The 13,513-nt window shown below is 51.6% G+C and overlaps 1 protein-coding gene across 1 annotated transcript in view; it reads right to left on the bottom strand.

Annotated features, from left to right (window-relative positions):
• SLC6A17 (solute carrier family 6 member 17) overlaps nucleotides 1-2,752 on the bottom strand; it is a 33,976-nt gene extending 31,224 nt beyond the window's left edge. The window contains exon 1 of the mRNA XM_036398264.2: nucleotides 2,359-2,752. The gene's annotated coding sequence lies outside the window, so the exon portion shown is untranslated. The remainder of the gene's footprint in view (nucleotides 1-2,358) is intronic.
• Nucleotides 2,753-13,513: the final 10,761 nt, after the last annotated feature.

The raw sequence follows: 13,513 nt of genomic DNA, 5'->3' as shown, positions 1-13,513 counted from the left end.
AACCTCCCTTTTCCACCAGAGAGGCTGGTCCAAGACACCTCCATCTTAAATTTCCTCCTCCTCGCCCGGCCTGTGGCTCCTTGGAAGAAGGGTTTTACCATCTGGGCTCATTAGGGCTGCTCCCATTGTCCCCCCGTTAAAATGAGCTGTGCTAAGGTGCAGAAAGGACACGGGGTGAGACATAGTGCCACCAGGGCTGTCCCCTCCTCGCACCCACCCCTGGGGAGGCACAAACTGCAGCTGGGGCAGTGTCAGAAGGTGACAGAGCAGGAGAAGCATCTCAGGAGTGGCTGGGGCTGAAGGCAGCCCGGCCTCTCGCATTTCCCCCCCCCCCCGAGGGGCTGGAGCCGCTCCTCGTCCTTCCCGTCCCGCTTTAGCATCGTGACACAGGAGAGCTGATGAATCAGAGCTGCCCCCGCTTCTGTCTTACACCCACCCCGCTGGCTGAGAGCGCCCAGATGTTATAAATATCCCAAATTCCTCTCCAGAAAAGCAGGGCTGGGGCTGCACCAGCCCCTGCTCCACCACTGGGTCTGTCCCACCTCAGAGGGACACGGCTGTGACCTGACAGCCACTCTTGTCCCCAGGAGGTGCCAAGGAGCCTCCGGATGGGTTTTGCTGATGGGTCACAAGGCGGGCACGGGAGGAGCAGCCCCGGGTCCAGAAAGGAGAAACTGAGGCAGGAAAACCCACAAGATGAGATTGGGTGAATTAAAAATGAGCATTTCAACCAGGTGGGTCTGTCCCAGCTCAGAGGGACACAGCTGTGACCTGACAGCCACTCTTGTCCCCAGGAGGTGCCAAGGAGCCTCCGGATGGGTTTTGCTGATGGGTCACAAGGCGGGCACGGGAGGAGCAGCCCCGGCACTCGGGTTTGTCACGAAGCCGTGAGCCCGTGGGTTCATGGGCTTAGGGCTCCTTTCATGTCTCATTCGGCAGCACGAAAACACACACAGCTGCAATAACGTGACACCAGAGCAAAGGCAACCATCATATGATCCCTTCAGGGCTGGTTTGATTCACCAGATGATCGTTTTCCACTCGGACCTCAGCGATCCATTGTAACTCACCCACTCCAGCCAAAGGTTACTCAACGAGCCCCAAACCAGCGGAGATTTACCCTAAAAAGCAACAAACAGGCAGCACCCAAAGCCCGCCCTGAGTGCTGCTTTCCCCCGTTGTAATTCATGGAGCTGCTGCTACGTTTGTAAACAAACAAATCCAAACCCAGCCCGGGATGGGGTAAAAGCAGGGCTGCTCCTCCCCAGGCAATGATTTCACCTGGACGTGGGCAGGTCAGCGCCTGATTTGGGGTGAATCTGATCCTCGTGACTCCAGCTCTGCTGTAACTCCAGATTCCTGCTCTCTGCAAGCCCGAAGTAGCAGCGGAGTCACTCCAGATTTAAACTGAACCTTTTTATCCCTGCTGGTTTCAGCAGAGCCATCTCCACCCCATCCCAGTGGACATCTCAGACCCACATTTTATTTCCCTTGGAGCAGTCACACCCCCAGCCAGGTTCCTTGACCTAGTCCTGACACCTCTGGAGAAATATTCACAAGGAACTCTCCACCCTGCCGAGAATAGCTCAGCTGTCGCCGTGCTCCAGGTTTTTTTCCTCCCAAGACCAGAAATAGTTACATCAGCTCCTGATGGATTGGAACCTCAGGTGCTTCAGACACAAGGCGTGATCCAGGGAGCAGGATTTCACCTTCTGGGTCCTCTACAAAGAGCTGGGAGCAGATTTCTCAGCTGGTTTGAGCCCCACATTCCCAGAGTGATGGAAATTTGGACCAGCCCAAAAAACACACCTTTGGGATTATCCAGCGTGCACAGAGGGGGCCAAGGGCTCCCCACACCCAATCCTGGGAATTTCACCCAGAAATTCCCATTTCCTGGTGAAAAGGACCCCAAACCCCATTTTCTACCTCAAACCCAACCATCCACACTCAAGGAGCAGCACAAAAATAAAAGAAGGGGCAATTCCCCCCCCCCCGCCACCACCACTCCAGGGACCAGGACTGAAATATTCATTGCAGCCCAACGCTTTCTCCTCTCCCAATGTTATTGTCAAGGTCAACCTGGAGGCTGCATTCCCACCCATCCTCAGACGGGATGAGCCCCCCCAGCAGCAGGAGCCGGGCAGGAACCCAGAGCCACCCCCAGCGATGACCCCCCAGCCCCCGGAGTGCCTCCAAATGTCCCCCCAGCCCCGGATGCCACCACCCCGAGGGCCACGCCTGATGCCTCCGGGCTGGGCTGTCCCCTCCATTAACCTCACCCCGGCCCTGAGCATCTTTTCCCCGCTGGGGAGGGGGCACCCAGGGCCGGCAGGGCGGGGATGGGGGGAGCATCCTCACCTCGGCGCTGCGGCGGCTCCCCGGGAGGATGAAACCCACCCGATTCCAGGAGAAACTGGCCCGGTCCCGGAGGGAAACGGCGCAAATTCCCGGCAGAAATCACCAAAATTCCCGGCGGAAATCACCAGGGGCGAGCGAGGAGGTTGCAGGGAGCCGGGCAGACGGGAGCGGCAGCGGCCGGGAGAGGCGGGCAGGGCTCGGGAAGGGCTCGGCGGGGATGCTCCGAGGTACCGGCGGCTCCGCTCCGCTGCCGGTCCCCGCCCGCCCCGCCGCCGCCCGGTGGATGCGCGCTGGGCTCGCCCGGCCCCGCCGGAGGGAGGCAACTCCGAGCGGCTCCCGGGAAATCAGGAACGAAACGGGATAGAAAATTAAAAAAAAAAAAAAAAGAGAGAGAGAGAAATATATATATAAAAAAAATATCAACGCGAAGGGACACGCAGCCCCTGACGCAGGCTTGAGTCACCAGGGCTGCGCGTCAAAGCTGGGGTGCCCGGCCACCCCCCCTGCTCCGAGGGAGGCTCTCGCAGGCGAAAAAAAGTAACGTCGAGTCCTGACACAAAGGGGTGGGTCTGGTTTTGCTGTGGGGGGAAGAAAATCCCTTTGAAATGGCCCCAAAGTGCAGCCCCGGGAGGGCCCTGCTGGCTGCTGATTCCCTGGGGGAGGGAGGGTTTGGGGGGTTTGGGAGCCCCGTGCCCCTGATTTATTGTCAGAGATTTGTAGGGTGGTTTGCACTGGAAGGGATTTTGAGGATCACCTCGTTGCAGCCCTGCCATGGCAGGGACACCTTCCACTGCCCCAGGTGGCTCCAAACCCCATCCAGCCTGGCCTTGGGCACTGCCAGGGATCCAGGGGCAGCCTCAGCTGCTCTGGGCACCTGTGCCAGGGCCTGCTCACCCTCACAGGGAAGGATTTTTCCTAAAATCGAATCTAAACCCACTATATTTCATGATTTGATAGATGTATTTCATATCTCTTTCATTATTTGCTGTTTCAGAGATTTTCTTTGGCTGGGACCACACAGGAGGGAGCAGGAGGAGTGGCCAGGCCCCAAACTCTGCTCCCCCTCACTCAGTGTGAATCCTTCAGCTGCCCCTTCAGTGTGAGGATGCTCAGTGCTGGTGCTGAGCCCTGGGACACTCGGGGAGCCCAGAGCCAGCCCTGGGCTCAGGGGACACCACAGCCCTGGGCACAGCAGCTCCCCTGCCAGGGGAGCCCAGGAGCAGCCCTGACCTGAGTGGGCTGGGCTGGGGCTCAGCCAGCTCTGAGATATTGCAGGTATTTGCATTTATTATAGAATAATTCATATTGATTTCTATTTATAATTTATCTTTATTTCTAATATTTGTGTATTTATATTTATATTATAATATCTTACATTTATATAATAATATATTTATATTATAATTTATATTTATTATAGAATGGTTTGGCTTGGAAGGGACCTTCAAGCCCTTCTCATTCCACCCCACCATGGGGGACACCTTCCACTGTCCCAGGCTGCTCCCAGCCCTGTCCAGCCTGGCCTTGGACACCTCCAGGGATCCAGGGGCAGCCCCAGCTGCTCTGGGCACCTGTGCAGGGCCTCCCACGCTCACAGGGCAGGATTTTTTCTAATATCTAACCAAAAATCCCCATCTTTCAGTGCAAATCAATTCCCCCTTGTCCTGTCACTCCAATTTCTGGGGACAGTCCCCCTCTGGCTCCCTTGTAGGCCCCCTCAGCTCCTGGAAGGCTCCACCTTTAACCCACCTTTAATGCAGACAATAAAATCCTTCAGGTGAAAGGACACCACCTCCCTTTCCTTCCCAGCAGGACGTGGGATACAGCAGCACATTCCATCTGGACAAAGGCAGAAATGCCTTGCACAAACAGCTCTTGAGGGGGAGCAAGCCCCAAATCCAGCTTTTCTGGCCCAATTTCCCACAGCTCCTCAGGCTGCTTGCTGTGGGGAGCAGAGCCCAGGACAGCAGGAGGGCTCAGCCTTCCCCATCTCTTCAGTGCTGGCCTCAGACAACCTCTAATCAGATTTATCAGGAAAAGCACAGGCTTGTTAGGTTGCTTCACTGCAGGGAAAACAGGGAAAAAGTTTTCAGAGGAGCTCATTTCTGGTTCAGTATCTCATGGAAAAGATTCCTGGTCACACATTCAGCAATGGAGCCTGGCTGCATTTCCCAACCAGTGTATTTCTGGTGCTGATGATGCTGGTACCAAGAGAAACCCTGATAGGAGGAAAAACACATTTGGAAGAGATAAACTCCAGAGAATTCAAACCTCCAGCCCCAAGCCACACTGCCTCAGCTCCTGGATCGCAGTGTTTATACACATTCCTGGCCTTTCCAGCCTATTAGGCACAGAAGGTTCAATTGTCCCATGTGCTTGGGAGCTGGGCCAGCAGCAATGGCCATAACTCTGCCTCTTCCCTGGGAGAAACGAGCCACACTCCATTAACTGTGCCTCTCCCAGCCTGGCTCTGGGGAAAGCAGCCCTGGAAAGGGAATGAACCCATCCCACTCATGATTTAAAAATCAAAATACACTCCCAGTGCAGCATCCACGGTGGCAACATCTCCTCATGATCCAGGGTGTGATGGATGGTAGATCCAGCCCCTGTCCTGGACTGCCAAGCAAATTGGATTCCATTTGCCATCTGGGTGGCAGCTGGCTTCTGTTCAGTGGGCAGTTTTCCATATCTCCCCTGCTGGAATGTTGGGGGACACAAGACAGAGGATGGACTTTGGACCTGGCTAACATAAGAGATTTGATAACAGGATGCCTTGGCAAAAGCAAACAGAACTTTGAAAATTAGACCTGGACTGCAAGAAGATTCAATCAAACAGGTTACCAGAAAAAGAAAATCCCATTAAACTCTGTGAGCAAGAGATGTTATATGCATAAGTTTGTGTATGTGATTTTAAATAATAAAAGTTTGTGTATGTGATTTTAAATAATTTAAAAATAAAATCATATTCTCCCTGAAATAGTATATAAGCATTTGTATCCCACAATAAAATTGGATTCTGATCACCAAGTCAGTCTCCCCGTCTCTCTCCATTGCCAACATCTTCCACACCCGCTCCTCCCTCCAGAGAGGGGACATCTGCTGATAACAGCCATTGAATGTCCCTGCATGGCTGATAAGAACTACAGCATCCCATTGGGAGATGTGAGCCCAGGGGGAGGAGCCAAGCATTCCTACCTGGATATAATCTGGAGATTCTGGAACACCAGCACAGCTTCTGCACTGGATTCCCCAGAGGAACAGCAGCTGCCTCTGCCCTGGATCTTCAGAGGCAGAGACTGCACCTTTCTGCAGGATCCCTGCTCCAGCAGAACCAGCCCTGACACTGCAGGAGGGCTGAGCCACAATTCCAATGGTTCTGCTGCCAACAGCCTGACCCACAGGGTGTCAGGCTGGGTTCTGACTCTGGCAGTGCTGTTTTGGTTTACTGCATTGTTTATTTTATCCTTTTATTTTCTTCCCTATTAGAGAACTGTTATTCCTGCTCCCATATTTTTGCCTGAGAGCTCCTTAATTTCAAATTTATAACAATTCAGAGGGAGGGGGTTTGCATTTTCCACTTCAGTGGAGGCTGAAATGGAAAATATAAGGGGTTGCTCTGGGATGTGGTCAGTCCTTGTGACCTCTCCAAAGATTTGGCACTTCCCATGTTTGTGGCACAGCCCTCCCTGTGGAACATCCCTTGGGTGGTGGGGAAACAAACAGGGAAGCCAAGGAGGAAATGCCCAGGCTGGGAAAGGGAGACATGGACAGGACAGACAGCCAGGACCCCAGTGGGGACACACAGGGGATGTGGGAAATGGGTTTGTAGAGAATTCTCTACAAAGCTGGACAAAAGGCTCACATGGTGTGCACCTGCATGCAAACCTTGAGATAAGAAATGTAAACCTTGAGATAAGAAATGCTGGCTTAGAAATGCCATTGAATAGGATAGACATTGTTGAGAGAGAAACAGAGCTAGAAACAAGAAATGGAACTAGAAACAAGGTCAGAAAAGGGCATAATCTGACAGGAGACAGGGAGGTGAGGCCCTGGCACAGGTGCCCAGAGCAGCTGGGGCTGCCCCTGGATCCCTGGCAGTGCCCAAGGCCAGGCTGGACAGGGCTGGGAGCAGCCTGGGACAGTGGGAGGTGTCCCTGCCATGGCAGGGCTGGCACTGGATGGGCTTTAAGGTCCCTTCAGCCCAAACCACTCCATGATTCCCTGACTCTGGTTTCTGAAGATGGGGATTTTTATCACCTCTGTGGGAAGATGGGCCTGAGCTTGGAGGGCTGGGGAAGGGGAGCTGCAGATCCCACAGGCTGCAAGTGCCAGCAGCAGCAAACTCTGCACACCCAGATTAACAGAAAGAAGATCGGGCAACCTGATTAGGGGGTCTTAAGCAAAGAGAAATCAAGGATCCTTCTGAAGGAGGGGCTGAAGCAGCCACTGAGCTCCCTGGTCCTGCACATCTCATCAGGGAGCAGGGATAACCCTACTGCCGATGGGCTGACTCAATGACACTTTAAGGTCTCACAAATCCTCCCCTGTGGATTTAAAATCTCCCTTTGGTTCACCGCACATCACCAAAGTGTTGGTTGGTAAACTGAGGCATGGAAATATTCCCAGATGTATCAGAGCTAAAACCAGGAGAGACAAAGCTGGATTTGGGCTCTGCCATGAACATTTCCAGGACCAAAAATTCAGGTTATGGCCCAGGCAGCCACCAGCAGAGGAGATGCCAGGGGCAGATGCAGGAAGGTTACGGCTGCGTTTGGCTGAGGCTGATTCAGAGAGATTCAGGCTCAGGAAAAAATAAACCAGACCCTCTGCCCGGTACTTTTCCGACACCAGGCTGAGCAGCAGGAACAGTCTGGATTAAAGCAGAGCATGAGTAATGTCTCTCCTGGAAGAGCAGTGCCCCGGAGAGCCGGCGGAGGGCTGATACCACGGTCCAAGGCAGACGCATTTCCATAAACGCTGGAGCAGCAGCCTATAAATAACTGCCTGAATTTACCGCTGCTCTCATGTGACCCTGATCCCCGCATTTCCCGCTGCCATCTGTCACCATGGAAATGGCATCACACGGCCACCAGCCATTCATTCATCGCGCTGGCCCGGGGGAGGGGGTCCGGCGCGGGGGAGGCTTTTTAAAGGATTGGAAGTTGTGATTTCGGGAGGAAAAATACAAGGGGGAGGTTCCGAGGGAGAGGGTGAGGATGGAGCAGGCAGAGAATGAGCGGGGCCTCCCGGGAGGGATGCGGCAGAGCCGCTCCCAAACACGCTGTGGGGAGGGACGGACAGACAGACAAACCGGGATGGACAGAAAGCAGGCATGAATGGGCACCTCCAAGGAGCGCAGGGATGAATGAATCTCCCCCAGGCATTTTGGAGTATCAGGAGGGAGCTGCTCTTCCCATCTCATCTACCCCAATCCCCTCCTCTGCCTCTGGGAACCCACCCAAGTGCCTCCTCCGAGGGTGAACCAGCCCCCAAAGGCAGATTTCTCCCCCAAAACCAACTGGGAACAGGCTGGGGATTAACAGGACAGTGAGTGCAGAGCGCCAGAACGCTCTGAAGATGATTTTCCACCTAAGCTGTCAGGCCGACCTACATTCAAGTGATAATAATTGCAGGGGATAAAGCCCTCTGGTTTCCAAATAGGAATTTGCCTGCAAAGCCAGGGCCTGTCGTGGCTCATTCAGGGCCAGCACTGCAAACAAGGAGGGGAAGGAGCAGACCCGGGGAAGGAGAGCCCGGCCTGACTCAGAGCTGAGGAATTTCTGGCTCTTACAGAGCATTTTGCACCCAAGAATCCCAGTCCCAGCTCTCTCTGCCAGGATGTTTCTCTCATCCCAGGAGGCAAAGAGATGTGTCCAAGAATGGGAGAGGCTGCAGCACAGCTGGGATCCCAAGCAGGGCATTCCCCTTGGGTTTGCCTTCCCCATCACAGAGATGTCCCTTCCTCAGGGACAGCTTGAGCCTGTGACCATCGACCTGGGGGCACTTCCAAGGGCTCCCAAACCTCTTGGGTCATTCAAGAGTGGGATTACAGCACCACAGGGCAGTGTGTCCCCAAAAGAGGGGTTGATGGCAGACAGCCCCAGCTGGAAACATCAGGAATCACAGAGAAAATTACCTTTAAAATTATCATCTCCCTTTTTCAGGGGTTCTAATGAACCCAGCCCAGTGCCCGTCCATGCACTCACCTGTAGGCTGTGTGTCTCCAGCCCTGGAAGGAGCAGGGATCATCTATTTTTGGCCTAAAGATCATGTCAGGAAGACAAAAGGGTGGTTGGGAGGAGGCAGCAAACCATGTCTGAGCACAAGAAAACCACACTGCTTCCCTCAGCCCCGGGGGACAGGCATGCAGGGAATAAAGGGGACTCTGCACAATAGAGGGAAAAATAATAAACCCCAGCCCAGGCAGAGGAATGAGAACCATGTCCCACGGCCCCTGGGAAGGGCTCCAAGCAGTGGGACATGCTTTAAAGAGCTGCTGCTGCTCCAGAGCTCTGGTATTAATTTTCTCCACATGCCAAGCAGGGCAGAGGCAGCCAGGGCCATGTTGTGCAATGGGGAGAGCTCAGGAGCAGCAGGGCTGGGTGGCACCACTCCAGCTCAGCCTGGCACTGCCTTTCCAGGTGCTTTTGGTGGCCTGGATGCATTTTTGGAAGGGATTTGGGTGATCTCAGAGAGGTTTTTTAAGGTTTTTCCCATAGCTTGGGTGATGTTGATCCCCACACCAGATCTCTGGTGCTGCCCCTTGCTGTCTGCAGGGCCCATCTGAGCCAGCTCCATCTCCCTGGAGGGTTTCCAGTGGGACAGACCCCCAAATCCCTCCTTCACAGCTGGATCCAGCCCTCTCTGCCCTGCACAGAGGCCTGAGTTGGGATCTGGGATGGTCTCAGTGCCTGGACCCACTCTGGGGAGCTGCATGGTCCTTGGACATTTTGTCCTTGGAAATGAAAATTGAAAAAGAAAAAAGGAAAAAGGAAAAGGAAAAGAAAAGGAAAAGGAAAAGGAAAAGGAAAAGGGAAAGGGAAAGGGAAAGGAAAAGGAAAAGGAAAAGGAAAAGGAAAAGGAAAAGGAAAAGGAAAAGGAAAAGGAAAAGGAAAAGGAAAAGGAAAAGGAAAAGGAAAAGGAAAAGAAAAAGAGAAAGAGAAAGAGAAAGAGAAAGAGAAAGAGAAAGAGAAAAAGGAAAAGGAAAAGGAAAAAGAAAAAGAAAAAGAAAAAGAAAAAGAAAAAGAAAAAGAAAAAGAAAAAGAAAAAGAAAAAGAAAAAGAAAAAGAAAAAGAAAAAGAAAAAGAAAAAGAAAAAGGAAAAAGAAAAAGGAAAAAGAAAAAGAAAAAGAAAAAGGAAAAGAAAACCCTTTCAAAGGCTGCCCAGCCTCAGATCTCCTTGCACAGGCACTGCTGACGGTGCTGCTCGTTCCTGGAGGAGTAAAGAGAGATCTCAGCCTGACTTGGGGCCAGTTTCTCTGAGTGGGGCCTGTTAGAAGATGTCAGCAGAGAACAAAAAAAAGGATTCTGAAAGCGACACGTGTCTTTTAGGTGATCTCACCAGGAGATGGGAAAGCAGATGAGAGCTGGCTAAAAATATAATAACAATGCTTTATAAATAATGCTATTCATAAAAATCAATGCATTCACATTATACAATCAATACATCAGCAGTAAGTGTTTGAGGAAGTTAAGATAACAGTTTTTACATTTTTTTAACATTTTTTAAAATATTGCTTTTTACATTTTTTCATGTGACATTTTTTAAACATTGATATATCGAGGGAACAGAGCAAAAACTTTAAAACCAGTTTGATATTAACCCCAAAGCCTGAAGGGAGGGCGCAGCCTGCAGGGAGGGAGTTTGCAGTGGTCTGGTCTGATGCTGCCCAAACCAGCGCTTGGCTTGCTCCTGGCACGCTCACCCTGACTGTGCAGACCTGCCTGGAGGGCTCTGCAGGGCTCAAAGTCCCAAAACCAGAGGATTTTCACCCCAGCCTGCACCTTCTGTGTGGCACCAAGCATGTCCTGGGCTCCTGAGCAAGGCCTTCCATGCTGCTCATCCTCCCTGTCCCTCTGGGGAGCTGACCCTCAGCAGCTTGGCACCCAGCAGCATTTTCCACCCAGCTAATGAGAAGCAGCCAGACACCATCCAGCCAGTCCCCACCAGTGGCTGCTTCCAACAGAAGTCACCCAAAAATCGCCTCGGGGCAGTGCAGCCACAGCCCCGGCTGTGAGGGCAGATGGGAAACAGGCGGCCACCTGCTGTCCCCAACCCTCTGCTGTCCCCAACCCTCTGCTGTCCCCAACCCTCTGCTGTCCCCAGCCCTCCCTGCTGTCCCCAGCCCTGCCTGCTGTCCCCAACCCTCTGCTGTCCCCAGCCCTCTGCTGTCCCCAACCCTCTGCTGTCCCCAGCTCTAAGAGCCTGAATGAGAGATGTGGGATCCAGGCAGCTCTGCAAAATGCAGTTTATTCCATCCAGGATGTCACAACAGTCCAGGGTTGTGGGTGACAGAGCTGTGCCCACAGCTGTCAGCTCCAGCTGCAGGCAGGCCTGGAGACCCTTTGGGTTTGGTCACAATGCATTATAGACTTTTCTTTTGGTCACAATGCATTGTATACTTTTCTTTTGGTCACAATGCATTATATACTTTTCTTTTGGTCACAATGCATTATAGACTATTCTTTGCTGAGCATCTCAATACAGCAGAACCAATCTATACCTTAACTATTATCTATAGCCCATCATAACTACTGTAATTACCATATTCATGTCACTATTCCCCAATCACTCAAAGTTAGTACATTACAGTTTAAGCTAGAAGTTGTTTTCAGTTTTCTTGCAGTGGAAAATTCTGAGACCTTTTTTCTACTTGCACCATTTGCTGACTTGTTTGCCTGTGCTCTCTTTCTGCTTGGTAAAAACATCTTCTTGTTTGGGGTGGGGTTATCCTTTGCTCTAAGCCATAAAAACCCCTTCTAACTAACACATCCTCTGCCTCTTTAGTTATCCAGTGAGACTGGCTCAGCAATTCTTCCCTTCTATATCAAAACTTGCTTCCATCTCTATTCCTTCACCAGATTCTACATTTAAAAATCTTTCTGCTAAGCATCCATATCTGTGAGACTTTCTTGTCAAACTTTCATCCTTCCCAACACCCAGCCCTCCCCTGCTGTCCCCAGGCTGGCAGAGCAGCTCCCTGGTCATGGTGTTAGTGTTCAGGAACACAAAATCATGGGATGATTCCATGCAGGTGCTTTTCTTGAAGAGCTCTGGTTGTCAGGGGTACAGACCCAAACCTGACTCCACCATGGGTTCTGGATGAACACTTTTTTATACCCTTATTGTTATATAACTCAGGTTTCTGTAGTTGAAATGGCTCCTGAGTTATTAGAAAGTCTTTTTTTTCCCAGCCCTGCGACAGAAGAAGTGGAGATTCGTCGGTTCTGCTTTTCAGGGTTTATTTTTCCTTATCTATTCCATTCTTTCTCTGACCTGCTCAGATCTCTCCAGCAGGTCGGGGTGTGACACAGTCCCTGCCCTTGGGGTGGTGTTAGATTTTTATACTACAAACTACTTGTACTTTATTTACAAAAATTTTCCAATACCTATCACCTATGTTAGACAGTCTGCCTCTACTCTAAACCAATCCAGAAGTGCCACCATCCCAGCAGAAGATGGAGGACAAGAAGAAGAAGGAGAAGGACAGGACACGCCCAGATTCCTCCATCTTTCCTCTTGAACTCCCATTCTAAATCCCCAACATTCTACTTTTTCACCCCAGTTAATTTTTCACAAATTAACTATCATTCTACTCAAACTCTTGTGGCTTGTGAATCTTCACACAAAGTTGGTAATTGTTTCCATGGGCTACAATCAAAGGCACAGGTGTCTTTGACTCTGTGCCAAGGTCTCTGAGCCCCCTGCCAGGGTCTCAAGCCATCCAAGGCAGCCAGAGGAATGTCCTGGGTTCTGACATATAACAACATATTAATTATTAAACTTATATTGTCCTATTGTATACATTGATTTCATCCGAGCATGGATTTTTGTAATTTCCATCAAAGCCCCCAAACCTCTTTTCTCACTATTTTTGTTAGGATTAAACAATAATTATATCCAATTACCAAACAATCATCACATCTACCAATCGTATAATTTATCCTATAACAACCATATCTTTCATCATAGTCATTAAATGATTATACAGGTGCAGTTTCACATGATCCAATAAAGCCTAACATTCTCCCAGGGGCCTACCAGGCCCAACCTTTCTTTCCAATTCCCCTGAATATTCCATGATTTTAGAAACATTTTATGCCTGTACCATCCATGGCAAGGGCTGGGAAGCAGCTCCAGCAGGAGCTCAGATCCCCAGGCTCCCCTGGGACTCGTGCTCAGAGCTCCTGTTTCACCAGCTGCCATGTGATTTTGCCCTGGGTATATTTTAAGCGCTGCGTTTGACGTCACACCTTCTTCCCCAGGATGCTGCTCTCTATAAGTTTCCAGGCAAAACTGTTCCCAAATCTCCTTTTCAGCTTCCCCCCAGCAGGCAGGAGCCACCCTGGCCTGGATCTCCCTCTTTCCCTGCAGCATTGGCTCCCCACAGCCAGCTCACCCCTCGGCAGCTGAGCAGAGCTGAGGGCAAGGGAGGGGTTAATGATCCCTTTGAGAGAACAGGGAAAAGGTGGAAAAGCAGGCTGTGAGATGCCCAGCTCAGGCAGCAACCAGACTGGGGCAGGATGGCTCCACCAGCCCCACAGGGTGGGTGTGGGGAGCGAGGAATCAGGGATGGATCCACGCAGGGTGGTGGGTTCATCCTGCCCCCTTCCTCTTTTTAGAGCTTGGCACAAATGAAAAATCCTTCCTGTGTCCCAACAGACCACCTCAACAAACCCCATCAAACCAGACCCTGTCCCATCCTCTGCACCCCAGCTGCACTCCTGGATCTCATGAAGTGCTGCATCCTGCCCCAAACCAGCATCAAGCCTCCAAATTCCTCCTGTCCCAGGCACCTGAGGCAGAGGACCTGGGCAGGGACAGAGCAGCAGGACACTGTGCTGGCTCTGGTGGCTGGGCAGGTCTTGGCAGTGCTGCAGCACAGCATGAACTGAGCTTGGAGCTCACACAGCTCAGCCCTGAAACACCCCCAGAG

This window comes from Molothrus ater, chromosome 25, assembly GCF_012460135.2.
Source record: "Molothrus ater isolate BHLD 08-10-18 breed brown headed cowbird chromosome 25, BPBGC_Mater_1.1, whole genome shotgun sequence".
In the NCBI taxonomy this organism is placed as follows: Eukaryota; Metazoa; Chordata; class Aves; order Passeriformes; family Icteridae; genus Molothrus; species Molothrus ater.
Note: the sequence above shows the minus strand (reverse complement) of the source record. Positions and strands in the feature narration are given on the sequence as shown.